Source organism: Pantherophis guttatus, chromosome 10, assembly GCF_059756535.1.
Source record: "Pantherophis guttatus breed Tessera chromosome 10, ASM5975653v1, whole genome shotgun sequence".
NCBI classification, from domain to species: Eukaryota; Metazoa; Chordata; class Lepidosauria; order Squamata; family Colubridae; genus Pantherophis; species Pantherophis guttatus.
In genome coordinates this window covers 10,587,501-10,602,793 of record NC_142072.1, presented here as the reverse complement: position 1 = coordinate 10,602,793, position 15,293 = coordinate 10,587,501, and the positions used below count along the sequence as shown (strand labels likewise).

General features: G+C 44.2%; 1 protein-coding gene across 3 annotated transcripts in view; it reads left to right on the top strand.

Moving 5' to 3' along the window:
- Window positions 1–3,953: 3,953 nt before the first annotated feature.
- Window positions 3,954–15,293, top strand: part of LOC117669303 (beta-1,4-galactosyltransferase 3-like) — a 31,442-nt gene continuing 20,102 nt past the window's right edge. The window contains exon 1 of one of the 3 annotated variants that reach the window (XM_034423636.3): window positions 3,954–4,301. The gene's annotated coding sequence lies outside the window, so the exon portion shown is untranslated. Of the gene's footprint in view, window positions 4,626–8,045; window positions 8,158–15,293 lie in introns of those variants that run through there. The other 2 variants (XM_087876583.1, XM_087876582.1) reach the window with 2 other exon arrangements.

Here is a 15,293-nt window from a genome sequence, read left to right as displayed (position 1 = left end):
GGCAATAAGCTGACTTTGTATAAATATACAAAAAGAATGAAGGCTATTGCTTAACACATTGTAAGCCGCCCTGAGTCTCCGGAGAAGGGCGGCATATAAATCAAATTTTAAAAAAAAATGTATATGTCTGCCTAACTCACAGTGATTCCAGGAGGCTTACAGGAATAAAACACCAAATAAAAAAACCAATACTCGCCCTCCACTGCCTTTGCGACAACATTCCGACAAACCATTTGAGGGGCTTCATATCCACCTGGATCTCCCAGGCCTGCTGGCAAAACCATATCTTCAGGACCTTTTGGAAGATTATCAAGATGGAGGCCAGTCTTATCTCCACAGAGATGATGTTCCACAGGGAGGGAGCTATGACAGAAAAGGTCCTTCTTCTTGATGCCATTAGATCAGAGGTGGGGAACGATGGCCCCTTTGTGACTTGTGGACTTCAGCTCCCAGAATTCTTCAGCCAGCATGGCTGGCTCCGGAATTCTGGGAGGTGAAGTCCACAAGTCATAAAAGGGCCATCATTCCCTACCCCTGCACTAAGAATCTGAATAGAGCTGGGAGGGACCTTGGAGGTCTTCTAGTCCAGCCCCCTACTCAAGCAGAAGATCCTATACCATTTCACTAGATGGACCTCCTTGCTGGAGGGATCCATAACACACCCTGTCTCCCTAATTTGGTGGGTTGGGTAGATGTAGTTGTGTTTTAATGAAGCTTAAAAACAGTTTGGTGGAATAATGAAGGTGCTGGCCCAGAAACCAGGAGATAGTGAGTTCTAGGCCTCCCCTGGAGTGGAGAGTTGGTCTCTGATAGAAAGCCACTTGAAGAGACATTTGAAATGTGGATTTACAAGCGGCTGTTACGTACAAGTTGGGTTGACAAAATCAGAAATGAGGAAGTGATAAGCCTCCTGGGAAAGCATCAAAACCATAAAAAAGTTTTGTGTGGCTGTTGAACATCTGATGATGGATATGGCACAAGAAGGGGGCGGCCTCCCCTGGAGGAAAAATGGGATTAACTAAACAAAATGATTCTGCACTCGATATACCATTTTATATGAACCTTGAAGGTGTTCTGAAGGCTATTGTCATTCCCCATTCCAAGTGATCTTTGTGGCCAGATTTGGCTTCAGCAAAAAAGTAGGAAGCATCTCTTATCCAGATCCAAAGCAAAACCGATAGCAAGAGTCATTTTTCTGCTGTGGCATTTGCAGATAGTTAAGAAACCAAAAGAAGCAACAGATGTTGATATATTGGAAATTGTGATGCATTAATTGTTTGGTTTAATCAGTGGATTAGAATTGGGATAAGCTATCTTTCTCAAACAAATAAAGATTAAATAAAAATCAGCTGTATGACTTTTGGGCCAGTTCCTTTCTCACAGGGTTTTGATTGTGGGGGAAAAATAGGAAGAGGAAACAATATTAGGTATGGTATGTTTGAAATTAGAGAACAAGAAGATAAACAATATTATAAGATATGGGACTTATTTTATCAATGGTAAGATAAAAAAATATGGAAATGAAATATGAGAGAGAGTTTTATAATACAAGAATTGTAGAATTATATAAAATATAACATAAAGATGCATTATTATTGGATCGATTTAGGATGATGAAATGAAAGTTATAATACAAATTAACTCAAATCTTATAATATTTTGTACAAAATGAGGGAGGAATAGCTATAGTCAAATACATGATAAATGAGAATAGTAATACATAGATATATATCAGATTGATATGAGAATTTAGGTAAACTGTAAGCTATGAATATGGTGAAGACACACAAAAGACTTGTAACCAACCGACACACTGTGTGTAATTGAAGATGGCTTTATGCTTTTATGTATGTTTGTTTAAAAATTAAATTAAAAAAAAAAATTAATTCAGAAGCAGCCAATGAATCCCAACATTTGAAGTAATTTACTGAGGTTTATTCATTTCTTATATTCCCAGGATGTACAGCTAGTCCTCAATTTGCAACAGTTCATTTTGTGACTATTCAAAGTTACAATGGCGCTGAAAAAAGGGACTTATTGTCATTTTTCACACTAATGACTGTTGCAGCATCCCCATAGTTACGTGCAGAAATTTCAGATGCTTGGCAACTGGCTCTCATTTATGACAGTTGTGGTGTCCCAAGCACTTTTTGCAACCATCTGACAAACACAGTCAATGGGGAAGCCAGAATCACTTCTTGTGTTACTAACAACTGCAGTAATTCACTTAACAATTGTGGCAAAAAAGGTCATAAAATGGGGCAAAACTCACTTAACAAATGTCTCACTTAACAGATGGTTCAATTGTGGTCATAAGTCAAGGACTAGCTGTATTGCTTGTTCTTTAGATCTGGTGTGAGAAATTGGCACAGAATCTGCTTTGATTAATAATGGAATTTTGAGATCCTCCAATGCATACATAGGTTGTGTTTGCCCAACACACACACATGTTAATCACTGTTTGGTTTCTTAATCCATTTTCCAGGGGTTTTGTGCAATAGGCTAAGCCCTAAACTAACCTCACCACTTATTTATTAATTAATTTATTAATTCAATTTGTATGCCACCCCTCTCTGAAGGCTGCAGGGCAGCACTTCCTGCTGGGTTTGTTCAGAAAACTTCCAGACTAATAGAAAAAAATGTACATTACTCTGGATTGGACTGTAGAGTCCGTGGTGCCGATTGCTTGCAGACATTTTATTACCCGACTAGGTAACAACATCAGTAATGTGTTACCTAGTCAGGTAATGAAAAGTCTGCAAGCAAATCCAAAGGTGCTTTTTTTGCAAGAGGCTGCAAGCAAACAAACAAATCATATCCTAAGTTTAGTTGTTAAGCATATATAAGATAACAGGTAAAAGTATAAACATAATTTGAATACATGAAAAGAGTAAGTAAAAAGGAATATTAGGACAGGGATGGTAGGCATGCTGGTGCGCTTATACACGCCCCTTACAGACCTCTTAGGAATGGGGTGAGGTCAACAGTAGACAGTTTAAGGTTAATTTTTTGGGGGGTTGGGGAAGAAACTAGAGTCAGGTAGTGCATTCCAGGCATTGACCACTCTGTTACTGAAGGCGTATTTTCTGCAATCGAGTTTGGAACGGTTTACCTTGAGTTTGTAGCTATTATTTGCTCATGAATTGTTGTGGTTGAAGCTGAAGAGATAGATGACTACTTAAATAATAAATCTCACAGAGCAGGGATCGCCAACCTAGGCAGCTTTAAGTCTGGCGGACTTCAACTCCCAGAATTCCCCAGCCAGAAAAGCAAAGCAAAGCCAAGGTTGGAGACACCCCCCCCACCCCCCCCACCCCCGTCACAGAGCACCCAGGACTCCACACTGGCCCCTTTGAACAGACGGACGTGAACTCATTCACTGAAGTTAGCAAATCAAGATGTTTGGGGAGGCTTTGATTTCAGCCTATGGCTTGGCCCACAAACCACAGTTAAAACCACAGTCACCAAAGCAGAGGAACCCAAGCACTAACTAAACCAGAGGTCTTCAAACTTGGCAGGTTTAAGACTTGTGGACTTCAACTCCCAGAATTCTCCAGCCAGCATAGCTGGCTGAAGAATTCTGGGAGTTGAAGTCCACAAGTCTTAAACCTGCCAAGTTTGGGGACCCCCGAACTAAACTAACCATGTATTTTGCTTTCTCTGGCTCCTGCAGCCGCCTCGCTTTTTCCTCGCACCCCCCTCCCCCTAATAAGACTTGAAGTCCACAAGTCTTTAAGCTGCAAGTTTGGGGACCCCCTGAATTAAACTAACCCTGCATTTTGCTTTCTCTGTCTCCCCGCTTTTTTGCTCGCACATCTCCTCCCCACCCACCACCACGGCCCCGCCCCCTTTCCCGGGTTTTGTGAATTTGCCACCACTCTGCGCCCAATGACGTCGAGAGCGTCCGGCTTCCGATTGGCCGGCTTGGGCGCCGCCTCCGCCCCATCTCTCGAGCGGCCCGCCCCTTTTTTCCTCGCCTCGGAAGGCGATTGGGCCGAGGCGGAGGGAGAGAGAGAGAGAGAGAAAGAGAGAGAGAGAGAGAGAGAGAGGAGGAGGAGGGGGGAGGGGCGGGTCATGAGGCGTTGCTCGCCTTCAGCGCGTCGCCTCTCAGACCGTTCTCGGGAGGGAGGGAGGGAGAAGGAGGGAGGGAGGGCCGCCCTCAGTCCGTCGACGATCGCGGAGACCGCCGGCGGGAGCGGTGACCCGGAGGGGGCGGCAGCGGCGACGGCGGGGGGATCCAGCAGCGGCGGCAGGCAGAGAGCGAGCGCCGGATCTTCCCAAGGGGAGGCATCGCCCCGGCAGTAAGTGCGGGCTTCCTCGCAAGGAAACCCCCGAGGCGTCGGAAGGGGCTGGTCTCTCGGCTTGTTGCGGCCGCGCGGCTCCGTATGGAGGACGCGGGGGTGGGATTCTTCGGGAAGGCGATTACCGGGCAAGCGGCGGCGGAGACTTTTCCTCGGGATTCATCACCCGGACTGGCCGCGCTCGTGCAACAGGCTGGGCAGGCAGTCGCAGCCCACTCAATCAGTCATCAAAATCGCCGCGCTGGGTTCACACGAGCAGCTCCAGACACCCGTGTCCTGGCTTACTTGGCGTGTTGTGAGAACCCGCCCGACCCGCGTGTGTTGGTGTGTATGTGTGTGATGGGTTCCTTTCGGCTTCTCTCTCCGCCTTTCTCCTCACTTTCTGGGGTTTTAAATTGAGCCGAATTATTTTAATAATTTTAAATTATTTTAATGGATGTTTGTCTTGCGCTTTTAGTAGGCTGTACACCGCCCTGAGTCCTTGGGGAGAAGGGCGGTATAGAAATAACATTCTTCTTCTTCTTCTTCTCACTTCAACCTGTGTCCTTCCCCCACCCACCCACCCACTCAAGAAATCATCAATCGCCGCGCTGGGTTCACACAAGCAGCTCCAGACATCCGTGTCCTGGCTTACTTGGGGTGTTGTGAGAACCCGCTCGACGCGTGTTTAGGTGTGTGTGTGTGTGTGTGTGTGTGTGTGTGATGGGCTCCTTTCAGCTTCTCTCTCCGCCTTCCCCCTCACTTCAAGCCGTGTCCTTCACCCACTCAGTAAATCATCAATTGCTGCACTGGGTTCACACGAGCAGCTCCAGACACCCGTGTCCTGGCTTACTTGGCGTGTTGTGAGGACCCGCGTGTATTGGTGTGATGGGTTCCTTTTGGCTTCTTTCTCCGCCAACCCGTGTCCTTCACCCACTCAGTAAATCATCAATTGCTGCACTGGGTTCACACGAGCAGCTCCAGACACCGGTGTCCTGGCTTACTTGCTGGGTTGTGAGAACCCGCCTGACGCGTGTTTAGGGGTGTGTGTGTGTGTGATGGGTTCCTTTCTGCTTCTCTCTCCGCCTTCCCCCTCACTTCAACCCGTGTCCTTCACCCACCCACCCAAAAGAGTGGAAGGTCCCGGCGCCCTCGCATCTCCCCAATCCCCACAAGTCGGGGTGAGGGGGGAGAAGAAGGAGAGAGAGCAATCTTTCTAGTGGGGTAACGGGAACGAAAAGGGTGGGTTGGGTTATTCCTCCTTGCAAGTATTTATTTCCTGCCTTCTTCCCTTCCGGACCCCTTTTCCCCTCCCTCTCTCCCTCTTTTTAAGTGAACATATGTCAGATGTTTTGGCCGGAGGAAGAATTGGACTTTGGGGGAATGGGCTACTTTCCCAATTAAGGAAGAGAGAAATAATAATAATTAAAAAAAAAAAAGTAGAATGGGGGAGAAATCTAGTGATGTGGGGACATGTGAGTTCTCCACTACTTCTTTTTTAAAAAAAGAAAAATTGGTACCAGTAGAAGAAGAAAAATTGTTTCTGGCAATCTTAAGAGGAAGAAATTGGTCAAAGTTGGCAAGTTTCTCTCTTGTTTCTTATGGGATGGGGACGCCTGCAAATTTGTGTACAATGGAGGTGTGGGGGGTTAGGTGTGGTGACGTTCTTTCTTTTTCTTCTTCGCTACTTGTAAACTTAAAGAAAATAAAAAAAAAAAAAAAAGGAAACCACATTTTGACACCTTTGATGAGTTGTGTTCCACAAATGGCACCGCTAGAAAAGAGGAGGGAAAGTGGCACGATCTTCCTTTGGGGGTTAATAATCCGCATTCACACAATATGTTTCGGCCAGCTTTCCCCCCACACTCGGCCTCTTTTAGTTGTACAGATTTCGCCTCTCAGAATTCTTTTGCTGTAGTTGTGATGGGCAGGGAATTAATAATGAAAGCCAGACGGGTGGGAGGTTCTGGCCTTGAAACCAGGAGATGGGTGAGTTCTAGTCCTATCTTGGGCAGCATGAAGGCTAGCTTGGTGGTATTGGTCCAGTCGCTCTCAGCCCAACCCACCTCCCAGGATTGTTGTGTGGAAAATAGGAAGAGGAAGGTAAAGTAATAAAGGCAGGACAATCTAATTAATTAATGCCATATGTTTGAAGCCTTCCCAGAAAGCAGAAGACAACACTGTTGATTTAACCTAAGTGGCTAGATGTATGCAATAATTTTTTTAGGTACTAAATTACATATTAAACAGATACGAAACTGTATTTGCTGGCACAGCATTAATGACATGCCACCAACTGACAAGTCATATTTTAATGTATGAATCCAATCAGGGTTTATAAACATGAAAGCTGCATTTTGGGCTCCCTATGACTTGGAGTTTTCCTTTCCTCAAGGGAAATCATTGATCCTTACCTCAAATACTATGAAATGCTTGCATCTTCTCTATTGCACAGGTAGGACTCATATTTTAGGGTACCTCTTCCATCCACAGGAAACATGTTTGCTGTGGAAAGGTAGTTCTGAAACCACCATAAATGGAAGAGCCTTTCCATCCTTACTGGTTGTTGGCTATGGAAGTTGAAGCTTCTAGGTTGGCAAGTCTGGTATAGAAAGTGTGTGAAAGCATTTATATGTCACGCACAACCATAATACGGGTTGCTTGTTTGGGATATTATTATTATTATTATTATTATTATTATTATTATTATTATTATTATTATTAGTTCAATTTATATGCCGCCTTTCTCCAGAGACTCAGGGCGGCTTACAATGCATTTAAAAAATTTTGCGTCTTCGATCACCAGAACAATTGTTGCTTATTCCACAATTCTAGGTAATACACAAAACTTGCATAATGAGACATCCAATTGCTGCACCTTGCTGGGAACTCTCAATATAAAATAGATTGAAACCTTTTATTTTCTACCTAAGCATCCAAGATTTCCAGATTATATAAATGTTCTTCATAATTGAAGAGCTTTTTTGGCTCATTCAAATTCTCCTTAAATGAATGCATCTTTTTCTTATTTTATCTTGGAGGTTCTCGGCAAAGACAGTCTTGATTTTTCTTACAGTATGTTTCGAACTTGAAGTACTTTTCAAGACTGAAATCCTATGCTGTAAGGTAAAAGAAATTAGATTTTTTTTTCCTGTGAGCCTGAGAATAGCATAGCATAGAATTTGAATTTGAATTGAAACTTACCGGTATATACTGCTTCATAGTGCTTTACGGCACTAAGTGGTTTACAGAGTCAACATATTGCCCCAACAGTCTGGCTCCTCATTTTACCGACCTCGGAAGGATGGAAGACTGAGTCAACTTTGAGCAGAGCAGGATTGAAATGCTAGCAGTCGGCAGACTTCGCCTGCAATACTGCATGCTAACCATTGCACTATCACTGATAATAAGAATAGAATTCTTTATTGGCCAAATTTGATTAGACACGTAAGGAATTTGTTTCCTGGTGCATAAGCTCTCAAAGTACACACAAACAACGAGGTAATACAATCATAAGTTGCCAATAGGAGAAAGTAATAGGAAAGATGAGAAGGATAATAGTATAGTATGTATGTATTACATACCGTAGGTAAATATCCTTAGGCATAAGACTGCTATGGGAATTAGGTGTTTAGCAGAGTGATGGCACGGGAGGGGGGGGAACTGTCTTTGTGTCTAGCAGTTTTGGCATGCAATGCCCTGTAGCCGCGTCCTGAGAGGGAGGAGTTGAAACGGTTTATGTCCAGGATGTGAGGGGGTCTGTAAACATTTTCTCAGCCCTCTTTCTGGCTCATGTAGTGAACACGTCCACAGTGGAAGGCACACTGGTTGCAGTTGGTTTTTCTGCAGTTCTAACTATCAGTTGGCAGTTTGTAAGGTACAACATTCTTTTACATGCATTCTATAATGCTCAGTTATTTTCCTTTTGTCGGCCAATTCTAAATATTGGCTTTTGGATGAAGCTTTTTCTGAACATACAAACTAATTTCTCAGAGATTTTTGTCTGTATGGGTGTAGTCCGTGCCTAGGACTCTCATCCAACACAAACCCTATACATCCCTAAGGCAGTGCTATTCCAATTGGATCGTGGCTTGCACTACAGCGGTTTTATTTTGTAATTCTAAGTAGAAGAAGTGTGTATATTCTGCAGTGGGACTTCCATGTCAGCTGTGAGTTGCTCTTGCAGATAAAGCTGTTCGTTGTCATGCTGGTGTTTGTAAATACAGATAATCCGTGACTTTCGACCATTCATTTAGCAAAACATTTGAAATTACAGCGGGGCTGAAAAAAATAATGACGTAGGACCAGTCTTCCCACTTATGACTGTTTGCTGTGGTGGCGCAGTGGTTAGAGTGCTGACTGCTGATTGCCAGCAGTTTGGCAGTTCAAGTCCCACCGGCACAAGGTTGACTCAGCCTTCCATCCTTCCGAGGTCGGTAAAATAAGGACCCAGATTGTTGGGGGCCATAGGCTGATTCTGTAAACTGCTTAAAGAGGGCTGTAAAAGCACTGTGAAGTGGTATATAAGTCTAAGTCCGTGATGGTGAACCTATGGCACCGGTGCCACAGGTGGCATGTGGAGCCATATTGGTTGGCACGCGAGTGTTGCCCTAGCTCAGCTCCAGCGCGCATGCGTGCACTGGCCAACTGACTTTCAGGCCTTCCGGTCCTACCAGAAATCGGGAAACTGGCTGTTTCCGGCCTCCGGAAGGCCTCCGGGGAGATGGGGAAGGCTGTTTTTGCCCTCCCCAGGCTCCTATAAAGCCTCTGGAGCCTGGGGAGGGGGAAAAACGGGCCCACCGTGCCATCGCGTGCCAAAAGCAGGGGGAAGTGTGGGGGAGTCACGTGTGCATGTGCGGGAGGACGGGGCACATTGAATTATGGATGTGGGCACCTGCATCCGCGACCCCCCATGTTCCCTCCGCTTTTGGCACGCGACGGCAAAAAGGTTAGCCATCACTGGTCTAAGTGCTATTGCTATTTGCAGTGTCCCTGCAGTAATTTGATCACAATCCAGGCACTTGGCATATGGTCGCATTTATGACAGTGGGAGCATCCCGGGATCACCTGACTGCCATCCGTGGCCTTCCTAGTCTGCAATGGGGAAGCCAGCAAGGGAAGCTCGTAAATTGCTAGCATGTGATGCCTTGCTTAATGACCACAGCAAAAAAATATCGTAAAATTGGGTACGACTTCATGTGATGTTTTGCTTAACAACCGCAATGCTTGACGATGAATTTTCTGGTCCCAATTGTGGCCCTAAGCCAAGAACTGCCTGTATCCCAGTGAACAGTCTATATAGGTAGCAAGAAATTGACTTCTAGAAGTGAAGAAAAGAGGCTGTTTTGCAAAGATGTTTCAGTCTTTTGTTTCTTTACATTCTCCCCCCCCCTCCATTTGTTTCATTGTAAGAAGGAAAGATGTTGGTTAATTTTAGACTTGAGTCTGTGGGCAGAGAACTATCACTCTCCGTTTTACTGTTCAGCACCTCATAATTTTAGATGCTTTATAAATAAAATAGCATGATGGCTTCAGCTGTTGGAAGGGTTTCTTTGTCTGAACCTTCAACCCGACCAGACTGAAAAAAAGTGATGAAACAACAGCAAAAAGAAAATGTCAGGGATGGGGAGGGAATCATATTCGTTTTACTTACCTTTTTTTCTCTTTTTTTTTTTAAAATTTGATTTATATGCCGCCCTTCTCCGGAGACTCAGGGCGGCTTACAATGTGTTAAGCAATAGCCTTCATACTTTTTGTATATTTATACAAAGTCAGCTTATTGCCTCCACAATCCAGGTCCTCAATTTACCTACCTTAGAAAGGATGGAAGGCTGAGTCAACCTTGAACCTGGTGAGATTTGAACTTGCAGTAATTGCAGGCAGCAGATGTAAGTGGATGTTAATAACAGTGCTTTAATATGCTGCGCCACCAGGACTCTTCTCCTGAAGTCTTGGAAGTCATTTCCCTGCTTTTGTTTCTTCTAAAGCAAGGGTGTCAAACTCAAGGCCCAGGAGATGGATCTGGCCCGTGGAGTGCTTAGATCTGGCCTTTGGGGCTAGCCTGGAAACAGCGAAGGATTGGCCCGTGGTGCCTCTGCCAGTGAAAACAGTGCACGGGAAGGCTGCGTGCAGCCCTCCCGAGATCCGTTTTCGCTAGCAGAGGGTTGCAGCTGAAAACGAAGCTCAAGAGCCCGGGGAGGGCAAAAACGCCGCCGCCCCTGTGGTGCAGGAGGACGCCCATGCCCACCATGGCCACGCCCACCCAGCAACCGGGCAGAGAACCCCTGGCTAAAATTTTTGAAGCCCACCCCTGGCTCCCATCCAAATGCAAATCAAGTCTGACCCTCCTTAGAGTCAAATTTTTCTCCTTGTTGGGGGGTAAAAAAAAACCCCACAGGAGTGTACATCTTGCTTCTGAACTCGGGACTAGCGAACTTTTCCAAAGCTATAAATTTGATAGTCCAGAGTTGAGAAGCAAGATGTTGTTTGTCTCCCTGCGGTTTTCTCCCAACACTTGTATTTTAACGACCGATTTTATTGGAATAAGTTTACACTCCACCTGTTTTTAATGGCAGTAAACCGCCTTAAAGTTTATTTTGAACAGAAAGGCAGGGTGTAAATTCAGTACTTAATTAAGAAAAAAAAAAAAGTAAACTCTGAACATAGACTTTGTGTTATGTGGTGGTGGTGGTGGTGGCCACGGCAGCGGATGAGTTTTGCTCCATTAGTTTCAGTTTTTCTTCTGTTCGTTCGCCTGATTACCTTTGAAAGTTACCAAAATCTGTGGCCGTTGCCATTCCTGATGATAGCAAATTGCATTGGGTAGCTTTTGCATTGCACGAAGAAATAGATAATGTAAGTTTGTTTTGTGTCTATAACCGGCCACTTTTTGCTGGGTGATTCTGAATGGTTATTATAGTAACAGGAAATTCTTTCTAGTTTCCTTTAATGATGACTATGGTATTTTCATAAGCCACTATCTTATTCCCTTTTTTGAAAGGAAAAGTAATACACGTTTTAGTGTTCCCCATATGAAACGTATTTCAACACTTGGTTCAGCTTGGTTAATCATTTTCTGTGTGGCTTCTTATCGCTGAATCAGGATAGACAAAATTTAGGTTCGATGGTGAAGCCCTTTTGTTCTTGTGAGTATGTGCATGTCCATACATATATATACTTTTTAATAGCTAACTCAGATTTATTGCATTTTTTCTTCTGGGCAGATTGCAACAGTTCTTTCTTCAGGGACACAAACAAAAACTGTGTTTCGTTACTGTGCCTTAGGACTAGAGCCCAGGAGACAGAAATGGAAGGAAAGCAAGTTTTTAACTAAAATTTAAGGGAAAAAAAACTAACAGGAATTGGTTGACAGGAGATCATCTCTTTGAAAATTTGAGAGGGATGTTCCTTTGTTTAGAGCAGGATGTCAAACTGAAGACCCAGGGGCCGAATCCGGCTCTTGGTACTTAGATCTGGCTCTTGGGGCTGTCCTGGAAACAGTGAAGGATTGGCTCGCGGTGTCTCCGCCAGCGAAAATGGCGCAGGGGAAGGCTGCATGAGGCCCTCCCGAGTTCTGTTTTCACTGGCAGGGGTTTGCAGGAGGCCATCGCGGCTGAAAACGGAGCTCAGGAGCCCATTTCCGCTGGCAGAGTGCTCGGGCCTCCACAGGCACGCCCGACACAAGTGACGTCGAGCTGACCACGCCTACCCTGACCATGCCCATCCCGGCCCCCCAAGGTCAAACACAACCCTGATATGACTGGAATGCTATTGCATTCAGCTCATGTATGAACAGAATAACAGAGTTGGAAGGGACTTTGGAAGTCTTCTACTCCACCAACCCACCCCCGCTCCTGCAGGAAACCATTTCAGACAAGTAGTTGTCCAAACTCTTCTTAAAAACCTCCAATGTTGGAGCAGCTACAATTTAAATGGATTAAAAATGGATGCTAAATCAGATGATCTCTAAGATAGTTTCCTATCTATCATCTAAAGGACTTGGTAGAGTGAAAGGTGAAATGAATTACGTTGTACAATAAATATTACGTGAGCCCAATACGGGCACCATGACCTTATGTTTTAAGAGAATGAGTAGGGTGTAATTTGAGGGCAGGCGGTATACGAAGTGGTAGGATTCAACTGTTATCATCAAATCAATACAAATAGGAAGAGAATGCTAAGACTGTAAAGAGAGCTTAAGAAACTATTAGAAAGTGTCACCTGGTGTACAGGGCAAGTCTTCCTTTTTCCTTAATAGTTTCCATGATGACATCAAGTGTCCATATTTACTATGGCAACTTCCTATTTTGAATGAACAACACACAAGCGATGCTATCTTGAGTTAACCTGTTCAGAAATAATCGTAAGAATCTTTGTAAAGATGGATTTTGAGTGTCTGCCATCGAGTCTTTGTTGGCTCTTAGCGACCATATAGATTTTAAGGATTGGATGACTTTAACAGTATCTTTTATCTTTTATTTTATGTACACTGAGAGCCTGTGCACCAAAGACAAATTCCTTGTGTGTCCAATCACACTTGGCCAATAAAAAATTCTATTCTATTCTATTCTATTCTATTCTATTCTATTCTATTCTATTCTATTCTATTCTATTCTATTCTATTCTATTCTATTCTATTCTAAAACGGCCTCTGGATAAACTCTAAGGGGCTTTGGAGTGGCCTCTTCTAGATTATATTTAGAATATAATTTAGAGTCACTGTACAGATATAGTACATGCCTTTTGAGTGTTGTGCTGGGCACTGGATTCTAAAAAGGAGTGGATGAAACTAGAAAGGGAAGATCTGGATTTAATTTATTTTGGCTAAAATTGCAGTGAATCTATTATTTACTCTGTAATCATATGTTTATACTTTCTCCTGTTACATTAAAAATTGCAGTTCAGTGTTTATCAGCAAATGATTTTGGTGATTCATACTATGTTAACTATGGTTCTTATTTATCCTAGCTCGAAGTTTTGATTTGTTTGGATCCTTAACGTAACATATTCAATTATTCATAATTAATGATGTAAGGAAAATTATAGCCACTTATGGGTTATTAAATCTCCTGTATGTTTACCTCCTGTATATTTTATATTTTAAAATTCTCTTTGCCATTTTTTTTTATCCGTATAGTTTATCGCACTTCTGTAAAAATTTATATGGAAAAAAAACAAGCAGGTGAAAAATTACATTGCAGCAACTTTTTAGAGAGTTGGAATTGCTTTAAAAGGCTTTCAGAGTTGCATGCCTTGGTCACTCCTGTGAGAATACAAATAAAGAAACAAAAAAGCTCCTTTTTTTTAAAAAATTAGATTTATATGCCGCCCTTCTCCGGAGACTCAGGGCGGCTTACAATGCGTTAAGCAATAGCCTTCATACTTTTGTATATTTTATACTAAGTCAGCTTATTGCCCCCACAATCTGGGTCCTCAATTTACCTACCTTAGAAAGGATGGAAGGCTGAGTCAACCTTGAGCCTGGGGAGATTCGAACTTGCAATAATTGCAGACAGCTGAATGTTAATAACAGTTAGTCCTAGAAGAATTAATGGATTCAGATGAAGCTACTGGATTGTCTTTTGAATGCATTAAATCAGGGGTGTCAAACTCAAGGCCCACGGAAGAGATCCACCCCGCGGGGTGCTTAAATCCGGCCTGTGGGGCCGGGCTGGAAATATCAAAGGACCAGTCCGCGGTGCCTCTGCCAGGTAAAACGAGCCGCGGGCAGCACCCCCGGCCCATTTTTGGCGTCCTGCAGCACTCTGCCAGTAAAAAACGTGTGGCCCATTTTTGACTGACAGAGTGCTGCGGGAGGCTGAAAACAAGCCATGCGGGGGCCTTGGGAGGCCCCTGCGCGGCCCGTTTTTGGCCGACAGACAGGGGTGGGTTCTACTTACCTTTACTACCGGTTTGCAATGGGGCCACTCAAGCGAAGCAAGCGCATGTGCGCGCTCTTCTGCACATGCGCAGAATCGTTCTGACGACGTCGGGGTCGGTGGGCGGAGCCTCCCGCCGGTTTTGCTACCGGTTCTATAGAACCGATGCGAACCAGGGGCAACCCACCACTGCCGACAGAGTGTTGCTGGAGGCTGAAAATGGCCTATTTTTGGCCTGTTTTTAGCTAGCAGAGTGCTGCAGGAGGTCATGGAGGGTGAAAATGAGGCACGGAGGGGGGCGCACTGGGGCTCCCCACTCCCTGTTTTGGCTGGTAAAGTGCTGCAGGAGGCCGTTCAGGTCGAAAATGGGCTAGAGGGGGCCACGCGTGCCTTCCCCGTGCCCCGTTTTGGCTGGCAGGGTGCTGCAGGAGGCGTTTGTCCCATCCCCCCCCCCGGGCTGCGGAGGAGAACTACAGTGCTGATCCAGCCCTCGAAGAAATCCAGTTTGACACCCTTGCATTAAATCGAGATCTGTGGACTTAAAAAAAAAAGTGCATTACACATGCCTTTGAATTTAAATTGTCAACATAGATTGGATGTTGTTTGCAAGCCGGAGCTTGTTTCTATTTAAAAAATAAAAGCAAAAACAAAAAACAAAACCTTTGAGATCAGATAGCCCTTTAAGAAAGACTAGATCCAAGGGTGGGATCTTGGTAACCTATCTGTTGTCTAAGCAACAAGAATGCAAAGTCTGCTCTGAGGATTGGAGTTAATGAACCATTGCTGTAAGTCTCTTATGGCTTCTGTGTTTCTCCTTAGAGAATAATAAGTAAAATAGGCAGCCAAGAATTAGTCTAGGAGCTACGGAAAAACAACCAAGTAATGGTTTGCTTCTCGAGAAGGATTCTTTTGTTTTGTTGTTTTGAGTTGGAATTATCCTGTTATCATTCCATCCATGTTATTGTATAGGGAACGCTGGGCTCATCTTGAGAAAAAACAAACAAATTGGGACCCTTTAGCACAGAGGTCCCCAAACTTGGCAGCTTTAAGACTTGTGGACTTCAACTTCAGCATAGCTGGCTGGAGAATTCTGGGAGTTGAAATCCACAAGTCTTAAAGCTGCCAAGTTTAAAGA